This window comes from Dendrobates tinctorius, unplaced genomic scaffold (assembly GCF_039654945.1).
Source record: "Dendrobates tinctorius isolate UK_male_01 unplaced genomic scaffold, ASM3965494v1 ptg000046l, whole genome shotgun sequence".
In the NCBI taxonomy this organism is placed as follows: Eukaryota; Metazoa; Chordata; class Amphibia; order Anura; family Dendrobatidae; genus Dendrobates; species Dendrobates tinctorius.
The window spans coordinates 86,276,673-86,289,129 of record NW_027361714.1 but is presented as its reverse complement, the minus strand read 5'-3'; the positions used below and the strand labels follow the sequence as shown (position 1 = coordinate 86,289,129).

The 12,457-nt window shown below is 42.5% G+C and overlaps 1 protein-coding gene across 2 annotated transcripts in view; it reads right to left on the bottom strand.

The window, feature by feature from the left end:
- The window catches only part of PREP (prolyl endopeptidase), a 191,485-nt gene that overhangs the window by 79,560 nt on the left and 99,468 nt on the right, over positions 1 to 12,457 (bottom strand). The gene's annotated exons all lie outside the window — the stretch shown is intronic.

Genomic DNA, 12,457 nt, shown 5'->3' with positions numbered 1-12,457 from the left:
TTGATCCAGAAGTTGATTGAGAGCATGCCAGGGAGAATTGCTGAGGTCCTGAAGAAGAAGGGTCAACGCTGCAAATATTGACTTGCTGCATTAACTCATTCTGTCAATATAACCTTTTGCTACTCATAATATGATTGCAATTATATTTCTGTATGTGATAAAAACATGTGACAAACACACATAAAAACCAGAGGCCAGCAGATCATTTGAAAATATAATATTTGTGTCATTCTCAAAACTTTTGGCCATGACTGTACTAAAACTCTTGTACATGCCCTCATCATCTCCCGCCTTGACTACTGCAACATTCTCCTCTGTGGCCTCCCTGCTAGTTCCCTTGCACCACTCCAATCTGTCCACAACTCTGCTGCCTGACTAATCCACCTCTCTCCTCCCCTGTCTCTCCCCTCTGCAAATCCCTCCACTGGCTCCCACTTCACCAATGAATCCAGTTCAAACTACTAACACTGACCTACAAAGCCATCCACAACCTGTCCCCTCGCTATATCTCTGAACTAATCTCCCAATATCTTCTCTCACGTAATCTTCGATTCTCCCAAGACCTCCTACTCTCCTCCACACATTCCTTCCTCACACAACCGCCTCCAAGATTTCTCCCGACTATCCCCCATCCTCTGGAATTCCATGCCTCAACACGTCCGATTATCCACCACTCTCGGATCCTTCAAACGAAACCTGAAAACCCATCTCTTCAGGAAAGCTTACAGCCTGCAATAAACATTCTGCTGCCTCACCACCGCCCGAGCAGCCGCCTCATCACCACCAGAGCTGGTGCACTCCCGACCTTCTGTCTCTCTCCCATTATCCCGTAGAATGTAAGTTCACAAGGACAGGCTCCTCTCCCCTCTGTACCAGTCTGTCATTGTAAATTTGTTTACTGTTAACGATATCTATAACTTTGAATGTAACCCCTTCTCATGTACAGCACCATGCAATTAATGGTGCTATATAAATAAATAATAATAATAAATCAATTTAACATAAGATCACAACGTGCATAATAGGTCATCATAGCTCCTTTCACAATGACCTTGACAAAGGTCAGCATAGGTCACAGTGTAAACTACATTGTAATAAGAAACAAATGAAATGGACTCACAGTCATCAGCTGGTTATGATGAGAGGCTTTAGTGCAAGGCTAGGTTCACATCACGTTTTACTCTCGCATCAGTGGCTTTGTAGGGGCTTATTTGCTGATAGGACCACTGATGGTAACGATACAGACGGAGTCACAATTTTCGGCAATATCTGCCTATTTGAGGCGGGCGTCAAGACAGTCGATCACATTTTAAAGTTTGCCTCAAATAGGTGGATATGACTGAAAATGATGTCAGACAGAGGACACAGTGACTGCGTCTGCATCATTACATTAAAGGCTCCATCAACGCAAAAGCCCAAATCCTATTTTCCAGAGCTTCAGAAGCAAGCCCCTATGGAGCCACTGACATGAGGGTAAAATGTAATGTGAGTGTAGCCTCAGACAAAACAATCTCACCCTCTTGAGCTGTAAATCACATTTAAAAGCTTCCCCAGGCTGGTGTCCTTAGGTCATCTTGTCCCGCAAAAAACGAGCCACCACACAGCGTCATAAGCAAAAAAATAAAAAAGTTACAGCTCGCAGAATAAAGAGATGCAAAAATAATTATTTTTTATATAAAATTGTTTTCATTGCATAAAAGCGCCAAAACATAAAAAAAGACATAAATGAGGTATCGCTGTAACCGTACTGACCCGAAGAATAAAACCACCTCATGAATTTTACCACACACGGAACAGTGTAAACGCACCCCCCAAAAGAAATTCATGAAATTCTGGTTTTTGTTCATTCTGCATCCCAAAAATCGGAATAAAAAGCGATCAAAAAAGTCACGTGCCCGAAAATGGTATTAATAGAAACGTCAACTCGTCCCGCAAAAAATAAGACCTCACATGACTCGGTGGGTCAAACTATGGAAAAATTATAGCTCTCAAAATGTGGTGATGCAAAAAGTATTTTTACAATAAAAAGTGTCTTTTAGCGTGTGACAGGTGCTAAACATAAAAACCCGCCATTAATAGTAAATCAAACCCCCCTTTATCACCCCCTTAGTTAGGGAAAAATAATAAAATAAAAAAAAATGTATTTATTTCCATTTTCTCATTAGGGTTAGGGCTAGGGTTAGAGCTAGGGTTAGAGCTGAGATTAGGGTTAGTTGGGGTGTGTTGGGGTGTGTTGGGGTTAGGGTTGGAGTTGGAATTGGGGGGTTTCCACTGTTTTGGCACATCAGGGGCTTTACAAACGCGACATGGCATCCAAATTCCATTCTAGCCAAAAAAGTCAAATGGCGCTGCTTCCCTTCCGAGCTCTGCCATGCGCCCAAATAGTGGTTTACCCCTACATGTGGGGTATCAGCGTACTCAGGACAAATTGCACAATAACTTTTGGGGTCCTGTTACCCTTGGGAAAATAAAAAATTGGGGGTGAAAAGATCATTTTTGTGGAAAAAATATGATTTTTCAATTGTACGGCTGTATGTTATAAACTTCTGTGAAGCTTTTGGGGGTTCAAAGTGCTCACCACATATCTAGATAAGTTCCTTAGGGGGGTCTAGTTTCCAAATTGAGGTCACTTGTGGGGGGTTTCCACTGTTTAGGCACATCAGGAGCTCTCCAAATGTGACATGGCATCCGATCTGAATTCCAGCAAATTTTGCAGTGAAAAAGTCAAACGTCACTCCACCCTTCTAAGCTCTGCCGTGCGCCGAAACAGTGGTTAGTGGTTCCCCCCCACACATAGGGCTAGGGTTAGGGCTGAGATTAGGGTTAGGAGTGTGTTGGGGTTAGGGTTGGAGTTAGAATTGGGGGGTTTCCACTGTTTTGGCACATCGGGGGCTTTCCAAACGCGACATGGCATCCAATCTCAATTCCAGCCAAAAAACTCAAATGGCGCTGCTTCCCTTCCGAGCTCTGCCATGCGCCCAAATAGTGGTTTAGCCCCACATGTGGGGTATCAGCGTACTCAGGACGACTTGCACAATAACTTTTGCAGTCTAATTTCTCCTGTTACCATTGGTAAAATAAAAAAAATGAACCTGAAGTAATTTTTTTAATGAAAAAAAGTTAAAATGTTCACTTTTTTTAAAACATTCAAAAAATTTCTGTGAAGCACCTGAAGGGTTAATAAACTTCTTGAATCTGGTTTTGAGTACCTTGAGGGGTGCAGTTTTTAGAATGGTGTCACTTTTGGGTATTTTCTATCATATAGACCCCTCAAAGTGACTTCAAGTGTGATGTGGTCCCTAAAAATAAAATGGTGTTGTAAAAATGAGAAATCGCTGGTCAACTTTTAACCCTTATAACTTCCCAACAAAAAAAATTTTGGTTCCCAAATTGTGCTGATGTAAAGTAAACATGTGGGAAATATTACTTATTAAGTTTTTTGAGTGCCATATCTCTGTGATTTAAGAGCATAAAAATTCAAATTTGGAAAATTGCAACATTTTCAAAATTTTGGCAAAATTTCCATTTTTTTCACAAATAAACACAAGTCATATGAATGAAATTTTACCACTAACATGAAGTACAATATGTCATGAGAAAACAATGTCAGAATCACCGGGGTCCATGGAAGCGTTCCAGAGTTATTACCTCAAAAAGGGACAATGGTCAGAATTGTAAAAATTGGCCCAGGCATTAACATTCAAACCACCCTTGGGAGTAAAGGGGTTAAATGCACTTCCTTTTTACTTATTTAGTTATAGCAGGGTTTTTGTTTATTTTAACCTACAAGAATCAAAATAATCTGTTTAGTACAACTGCTTTTAAAAGGTCAAAACTGTGATTTGGGCAATAGGTACAACAGCAACTCCATTTTTACACTTATTGCTTTTTATGCTTATTCATCAACTGAGCAAAAAAAAAATCTACTTTTATTGCAACAATGATATTACAGTAAATACAATAAATCTAATACGAATTAAATAATGTTCTCATAAGGCACCCTATTTTATAAAGGTAAATGCAGAATTCCCACACAGCACAAGGCAAAGCGATGTCACGCAGGAATTCAGATGTTGTTTCATAAAGGGCAATCTCTTTGTCAGGAATAATCAAATCTATTTATCTGGGCTGGGATTTATGAAAAGGCAAGAATGAAAGGTTTACAATAGCATCTCAGCAATCAGAATGAATCCACCATAAAAGGCCAAATGTGTGAAGCAGACATTAATAAAAGGTACACATCCTTATCTGCTGTTATGATCCTTTCTCTTTGAGACTTCACTGTGACCTGAATTTGGCAAAGCAAGATTTTTATTGTGATGAATACTGAATAGATCAGGAGATTACACAGCGAAAATAGGACCATGCAAAGTGGTTACATCAAAACATGCAGTAGACTATTCATCTAAAGAAACCTTTTAAACGGAATACAACTGATCTCATGCTGGTTTACAATGATATGGAACTAAAAAGCAAAACTAAAGTCTTGTAAAAGCTTTCTGAAAAACCACTGAACTTCAGTGAGTGCTCCTCTATTACGCTGAGTATTTGTTTGCAGAAATTTCTGCATCTCTTGGCAGGAATAACACTGAGGAGCGTAAACAGAACGAACATACATAGGCTGTAATCAGACAGCATCTGTTAATTTTAAAGAAAAAAAATGGGAAAAAAAATGGTGTGAGCTCCCGTGTAATTTTAATAACCAGCAGAGGGAAAGCAGACGGCTGATGTTAATATTCTGAGAAGGAGCCAATAACCATAAAAGTTCCCAGGCTACTAATATCAGCTTGCAGCGGTTTGCTTAGACTATACTGGCTAGTTTACAGGGGGACCCTTGAAAAAATTGAGATAGGGTCCCCCTATAGAATCTAACCAGCAAAGGCTAGGCAGACAGCTGCAGGCTGATAGTAATAGCGTAGGAAGGGGCCATGGATATTGGCCCCTCTCAGACTAAAAATGTCAGCTCTGAGCTGCCCAGAAAAGCCGCATCTATAAAGATGCGAAAAAACCACCTGTGCATTTTAGGACATAAAAAAATGTCCAATACACCACAAAGAACAAAAAAACCAAAAGGTCCGTTCAAAAATCATTCTTTATTAATATAATTATTTTCATATAAAAAATGAACCAAATTGTTACAAAATAATACACATGGTGCCTAACTACAAAAAGGAACGTACAAGCATTGCAATAAAGCATCAAAATTTAGAAAAAACATATTGCACAAAAACCACTGAGAAAATATCCAACCTGATTAGTATGTAAGGACAGCGCTCTCTATTCCGATGCGGCATATATACAGGGAAAAGGAAAATTTTTCCTATGCTAAATTCCCATGCAACTACCTAACATGGAAGGAGCTTATGAACAGCCATACTGCATATTACCTTAGTTAGATAACAGTGGCGCTCACAAGTAGATAAAGTGCTGCAGTGCTAGTAACTTCCTTCTGACCCCGACATACGTTTCGTCATTTTCTTCCTCAGGTGGCGTCAGATGGAAGTTACTAGCACTGCAGCACTTTATCTACTTGTGAGCGCCACTGTTATCTAACTAAGGTAATAAAATGACGAAACGTACGTCGGGGTCAGAAGGAAGTTACTAAGACCTGCGGTTTTACCTGCGGATTGCTCTGCGGTTTTGCCCTGCGGTTTTTCATCTCCGCAAATGGAGGAGATGGCAAACCGCAGGGGAATCCGCAGAAAGAATTGACATGTCAATTCTTTCTGCGGATTGAAAACCGCAGATAATCCGCGCTGAAAATTCCGCACCGTCTGCACTGCGGTTTTTGATTCCCATAGGGAATCATGGTACTGTACACCGCAGCGGCCAAAACCGCTGCGGAACCGCAGCAAAATCCGCAGCGTGTGCACACAGCCTAATTTTGCCACAAAAAACTGGGAAAACTTATTGACTCGTGTATAAGCCGAGGGTGGAATCCATAGACTATTCCCCCATATGCTGCTCTATAGTTTATGCCCCCATATGCTGCTCTATAGAATATGCCCCCATATGCTGCTCCATAGAATATGCCCTCATATGCTGCTCCATAGAATATGCCCCCATATGCTGCTCCATAGAATATGACCCCATATGCTGCTCCTTAGAATATGCCCCCATATGCTGCCCCATAGACTATGCCCCCATATACTGCTCCATAGACTATGCCCCCATATACTGCTCCATAGACTATGCCCCCGTATGCTGCCCCATAGAATATGCCCCATATGCTGCTCCATAGAATATGCCCCCATATACTACTCCATAGACTATGCCCCCATATGCTGCCCCATAGAATATGCCCCCATATGCTGCCCCATAGACTAGGTACCCATATACACTGTGTTCCAAATTATTATGCAAATGATATTTTTCTCTGATTTTCCTAAATAGTCGGTACAAATGACAGTCAGTCTAATAAAAGTCATCACCCATTAGAGTATACATCAAATTTTATTGAAGAAACCTCCCAATAATAACAGTATAATCTCCAAAATGAATAAAAACTCAAATTGCACTGTTCCAAATTATTAGGCACAGTAGAATTTCTAAACATTTGATATGCTTTAAAGAAATGAAAATGCTCATTTGTGGAATTTGCAACATTAGGAGGTCACATTCACTAAACAAAAAGGATATTTTGGAGTTAAATAGCTTAACAGGCCAAGTTACATGTTAACATAGGAACCCTTCTTTGATATCACCTTCACAATTCTTGCATCCATTGAAATTGTGAGTTTTTGGAGAGTTTCTGCTTAATATTTGTTTGCATGAAGTCAGAATAGCCTCCCAGAGCTGCTGTTTTGATGTGAACTGCCTCCCACCCTCATAGATCTTTTGCTTGATGGTACTCCAAAGGTTCTCTATAGGGTTGAGGTCAGGGGAAGATGGTGGCCACACCATGAGTTTATCTCCTTTTATGCCTATAGCAGTCAATGACTCAGAGGTATTCTTTGCAGCATGAGATGGTGCATTGTCATGCATGAAGATGATTTTGCTCCTGAAGGCACGCTTCTGCTTTTTATACCATGGAAGACAGCTGTCAGTCAGAAACTCTATATACTTTGCAGAGGTCATTTTCACACCTTCAGAAACCTTAAAGAGCCCTACCAGCTGTTTCCCCATGATTCCGGCCCAAAACATGACTCCTGCACCTCCTTGCTGTCGTCGCAGCCTTGTTGGGACATAGTGGCCATCCACCAACCATCCACTACTCCATCTATCTGGACTATCCAGGGTTGCTCGACACTCATCAGTAAACAAGACTGTTTGAAAATCAGTCTTCATGTATGTCTGGGCCCACTGCAACCGTTTCTGCTTGTGAGCACTGTTTAGGGGTGGCCAAATAGTAGATTTATGCACCCCACAGCAAGCCTTTGAAGGATCCTACACCATGAGGTTCGAGGGACTCCAGAGGCACCAGCAGCTTTAAATATCTGTTTGCTGGTTTGTAATGGCTTTTTATCAGCCACTCTCTTAATCCAATGAACTTGCCTGGCAGAAACCTTCCTCATTCTGCCTTTATCAGCACAAACATGTCTGTGCTCAGAATCAACCACAAATCTCTTAACAGTACAATGATCACGCTTAAATTTTTGGGAAATCTCTAATGTTTTCATCTCTTGACCAAGGCATTGCACTATTTGATGCTTTTCAGCAGCAGAGAGATCCTTTGTATTTCCTAAATTCCTTGAAACCTGTGTCCTGCTTAATAATGTGGAACATCATTCTTCAGTAGTTTTCTGTTATGATTGAGTCACCATAGGAGGCAAAAATAGAAATGCTAGCTAAGTCCAGAAAACCAGAGAAGTTGGCAGCTATCGGATTGCAGACCCCTGAACCTATCAACACAACTAGCAGTAGCCGTGGGGGGCTCCTACGATGCCCTAGGCCCTTCGATCACAGCCGGAGGACTACATAGCCTAAAGACAGAAAGGGAAATCTAAACTGCCCCAGAGCAGACCCCAAAGCAAAAGGTAGCCCCCCACATATAATGACGGTGAAACAAGAAGAAAGAACAAAACACAGACAGAAAGATAGACTGAGCAAAGATGGGGCCAAAGCTAGCTTAGATAGGAAAGGACAGGAAGGCTGCTGTCTGCAATCCGTGAAAAACCCTATGAAAATAAGAGCCAACAAACTGACAGTAAAAAATGCCCTGAAGACGCTAGGCTTCAAAAAAGGCTATGTCAGTACTCAGGAATATTCTGAAGACAGAGCAACAGGCAAAAGGAGATTCAGCTCACCCCAGCAAGGAATGGCAGAATCCAGAAAAGCAAGGAAAACAAAACACTAATGCAAAAAGGCAAAGCAGAAATCTTAGCTTTAGATGAGCAGGAATCAGACTGGTTTCCTAGAAGTCCACAGAGAAATCACCCGCAGGCCAGAAGGGCGTCAGCAGCCTTATATCCAGCCATTAACTCCACTCAGCCAGTCATCATCATCAGCCCCAGGTGTTTGACAATCAGGCTCACTACCTTTCTTCACCAGAAGAGGGAGTTCCTCGGGCCTCAGTAGTGAAGGGGAAAATGAACTCACAACAGTACCTCCCCCTTGAGGAGGGGTCACGAACCCTCAACCACGCCACCAGGGCGATCAGTGTGAGCCCGATGAAAGGCACGCACCAATCTTTTGGCATGAATATCAGAGGCAGAGACCCAGGAATTATCCTCCTGACCATAACCCTTCCACTTAACCAAATACTGGAGTCTCCGTCTAGCCAGACGGGAATCCAGTACTTTCTCTACCTCATATTCCATGTTACCTTCAACCAATACAGGGTCCGGAGGTGTAACCCCCGGAACAACAGGTTCAACAAACCTCTTCAACAAAGATTTATGGAACACATTACGGATTTTAAATGTGACAGGAAGAGCCAAACGAAAAGAGACCGGATTAATAATCTCCAAAATCTTGTAAGGTCCAATAAATCTAGGCTTAAACTTAGGAGAAGCCACCTTCATAGCAATATTTTTTGATGATAACCACACCATATCACCAACCTTAAACTGGGGACCAATGGTCCTATGTCGGTTGGAAAACCGCTGGGCCTTTTCCTGGGAGAGAGATAACTTATCCACCACTTGGTCCCAGATCTGGTGCATTCTCTCCACCACAATGTCAACACCTGGGCAGGCAGAGGGCTCCACCTGCCCTGAAGAAAATCGAGGATGAAACCCAAAGTTACAAAAAAAAAGGTGACATCAAAGTGGCAGAACTAGCTCTATTATTTAAAGCAAATTCGGCCAAGGGCAAAAATGAAACCCAATCATCCTGATCAGCAGAAATAAAACATCTCAAATATGACTCCAAGGTCTGGTTTGTTCTCTCTGTCTGCCCATTGGTCTGAGGGTGAAAAGCAGAGGAGAAGGACAACTGAATTCCCAGCTTGGAACAGAAAGTTCTCCAAAATCTAGACACAAACTGGACTCCTCTGTCAGATACAATGTTCTCAGGAATCCCGTGCAAGCGAACCACCTGTTGTAAAAACAGGGGCACCAATTCAGAGGAAGACGGCAACTTAGGGAGTGGTACAAGATGAACCATCTTAGAGAACCTATCACAAATCACCCAAATAACAGTCATCCTTTGAGAGACAGGCATATCAGAGATAAAATCCATTGAAATATGGGTCCATGGCCTCTTGGGGACAGGCAAAGGCATCAACAACCCACTAGAGCGAGAACACGATTTAGACCGGGAGCACGTCCCACAGGACTGCACAAAATTCCTGACATCACGAGACAAGGAGGGCCACCAAATAGACCGACTCACCAGATCTCTAGTACCAAAAATACCTGGATGACCAGCCAAAGTAGAGCAATGAACTTCAGACATCACTCTCTTCTTCCACTGGTCAGGAACATACAACTTTCCACTGGGACAACGCTCAGGTTTGTCCTCCTGGAACTCTTCCAGAGCACGTCTCAAATCGGGCGAGATGGCAGAAAGAACTACCCCTTCGCCTAAGATGGTAGCAGGCTTGGTCACCACAGGAGAATCAGCAAAGAAGCTCCTAGAGAGGGCGTCAGCCTTGACATTCTTAGTTCCAGGAAGAAAAGAAACAACAAAATCAAAACTTGTAAAAAACAAGGCCCACCTAGCCTGTCTAGGGTTCAAGCGCTTAGCCGACTCTAGGTAAATCAAATTCTTGTGGTCAGTGAGGACCACGACTTGATGCTTAGCTCCCTCCAACCAATGTCTCCACTCCTCAAATGCCCATTTCATGGCTAACAGTTCCCGATTCCCCACATCATAGTTACGTTCAGATGGAGAGAACTTTCGGGAAAAGAAAGCACAGGGATTCATTTTAGATGTTACAGGATCCTTTTGGGACAAAACAGCTCCTGCACCAATCTCAGAAGCATCCACCTCTACATCAGGTTGCCGCAAAACCGAGGCGGAGGTGAATCTTCGCTTCAGCTCCTGAAAGGAAGAAACAGCCTCCGGAGACCAATTTAACACATCAGCACCCTTCTTAGTCAAATCAGTCAATGGCTTGGCAATACTAGAAAATTTTGCTATAAATTTCCGATAAAAATTAGCAAAACCCAAAAACTTCTGGAGGGCCTTCAAAGAAGTGGGCTGAACCCAATCGTAAATGGCCTGTACCTTGGCCGGGTCCATTTCAATAGTTGACGGGGACAAAATAAATCCCAAAAAAGAAATCCTCTGTACTCCAAAAAGGCATTTAGATCCTTTGACATACAGGGAATTCTCCCTCAAGATCCGGAACACAGTCCGAATATGTTCCACATGAGAATCCCAATCCTTGGAGAAGATCAAAATATCATCCAGATAGATAATCAAAAATTTATTGACAAAGTCTCGGAAAATATCGTTCATGAAGCACTGGAAGACAGAAGGGGCATTAGTGAGCCCAAAAGGCATCACCAGGTACTCAAAATGTCCCTCCGGAGTATTAAACGCCGTCTTCCATTCATCCCCATGCTTAATGCGAATAAGATTATACGCCCCCTGAGGTCAAGCTTGGTAAACCAGCAAGCACCTTTAACTCTGGAGAATAGATCAGAAATCAGGGGTAACAGATACTGATATTTAACAGTAATTTTGTGGAGAGCACGATAATCAATACAAGGTCTTAATGATCCATCCTTTTTGGCTACAAAAAAAAAAAACCGGCACCTAAGGGTGACGAGGATGGTCTAATATGACCCTTCTCCAACGCCTCCTTAATATAGGATCACATAGCCTCGTGCTCGGGTACAGATAAATTGAAGAGCAGACCCTTGGGAAATTTACACCCCGGGCTCAGTTCAATTGCACAGTCATAACTCCTATGAGGAGGGAGAGACGCAGACTCATTCTCACTAAATACATCATAAAAGTCCGCCAAATAATCAGGAACATCATGCGACTGAGGAGAGGTGGAAAACACCGGAGCCTCACTAAAGGCACACCGACAACCCCAACTCACTACAGACACGGATTTCCAATCCAAAACTGGATTATGAATTTGTAACCAGGGAAACCCCAGAACAATAGTATCATGCAGATTATGTAATACCAAAAACCTGCAATTTTCTTGATGGTCTGGGGCGACCCGCATTACCACCTGGGTCCAAAACTGAGGTTTATTTTTAGCCAAAGGAGTAGCATCAATCCCCCTCAAAAGGATAGGTGTCTGCAGAGGTGTCATCGGAAATCCACAACGTTTAGCAAAATCCAAGTCCATTAGGTTTAGAGCTGTTCCCGAATCCACAAAAGCCTTGGCGGAAAATGTGGACAGGGAGCAGATCAGAGTAATAGCCAGAAGAAACTTAGGTTGAACACCACCAACAGAAAACGTGTGTGCAAGGCGTTTCTCGCGTTTAGGACAGACAGAAATAATATGCGAGGCATCTCCACAGAAAAAACACAACTTATTACGCCTTCTGAACTCCTGACGCTGCTCTCTGGAAAAAACTCTATCACATTGCATAGGTTCAGACATCTGTTCAACAGGTGGCAACACCTCTCGTGCAGCTCTGCGTTCGCGCAAACGCCGATCAACTTGAATGGCTAAAGACATAGAATCGTCAAGACCAGAGGGAACAGGAAATCCCACCATAGTATCTTTTACGGCTTCTGACAACCCCTTCCAAAAGAGAGCAGCCAGGGCATTATCATTCCAGGTAGTAAGTACTGCCCACTTTCGGAATTTTTGACAGTACAATTCTGCAGAATCACGACCCTGGTTCAATGCCAGCAGGGTCTTTTCAGCCTGATCAATGGCATTAGGTTCGTCATACAACAACCCCAAGGCCTGAAAAAATGCGTTCACATTAGTCAGAATAGGATCATCTGGTTTCAAAGAAAACGCCCAATCCTGGGGATCGCCACGCAGCAAAGAGATGACAATTTTAACCTGCTGCGCGGAGCTCCCTGACGAGTTAGGCTTCAAGGCAAAAAATAATTTACAATTATTTTTGAAATTCAAAAATTTAGACCGATCCCC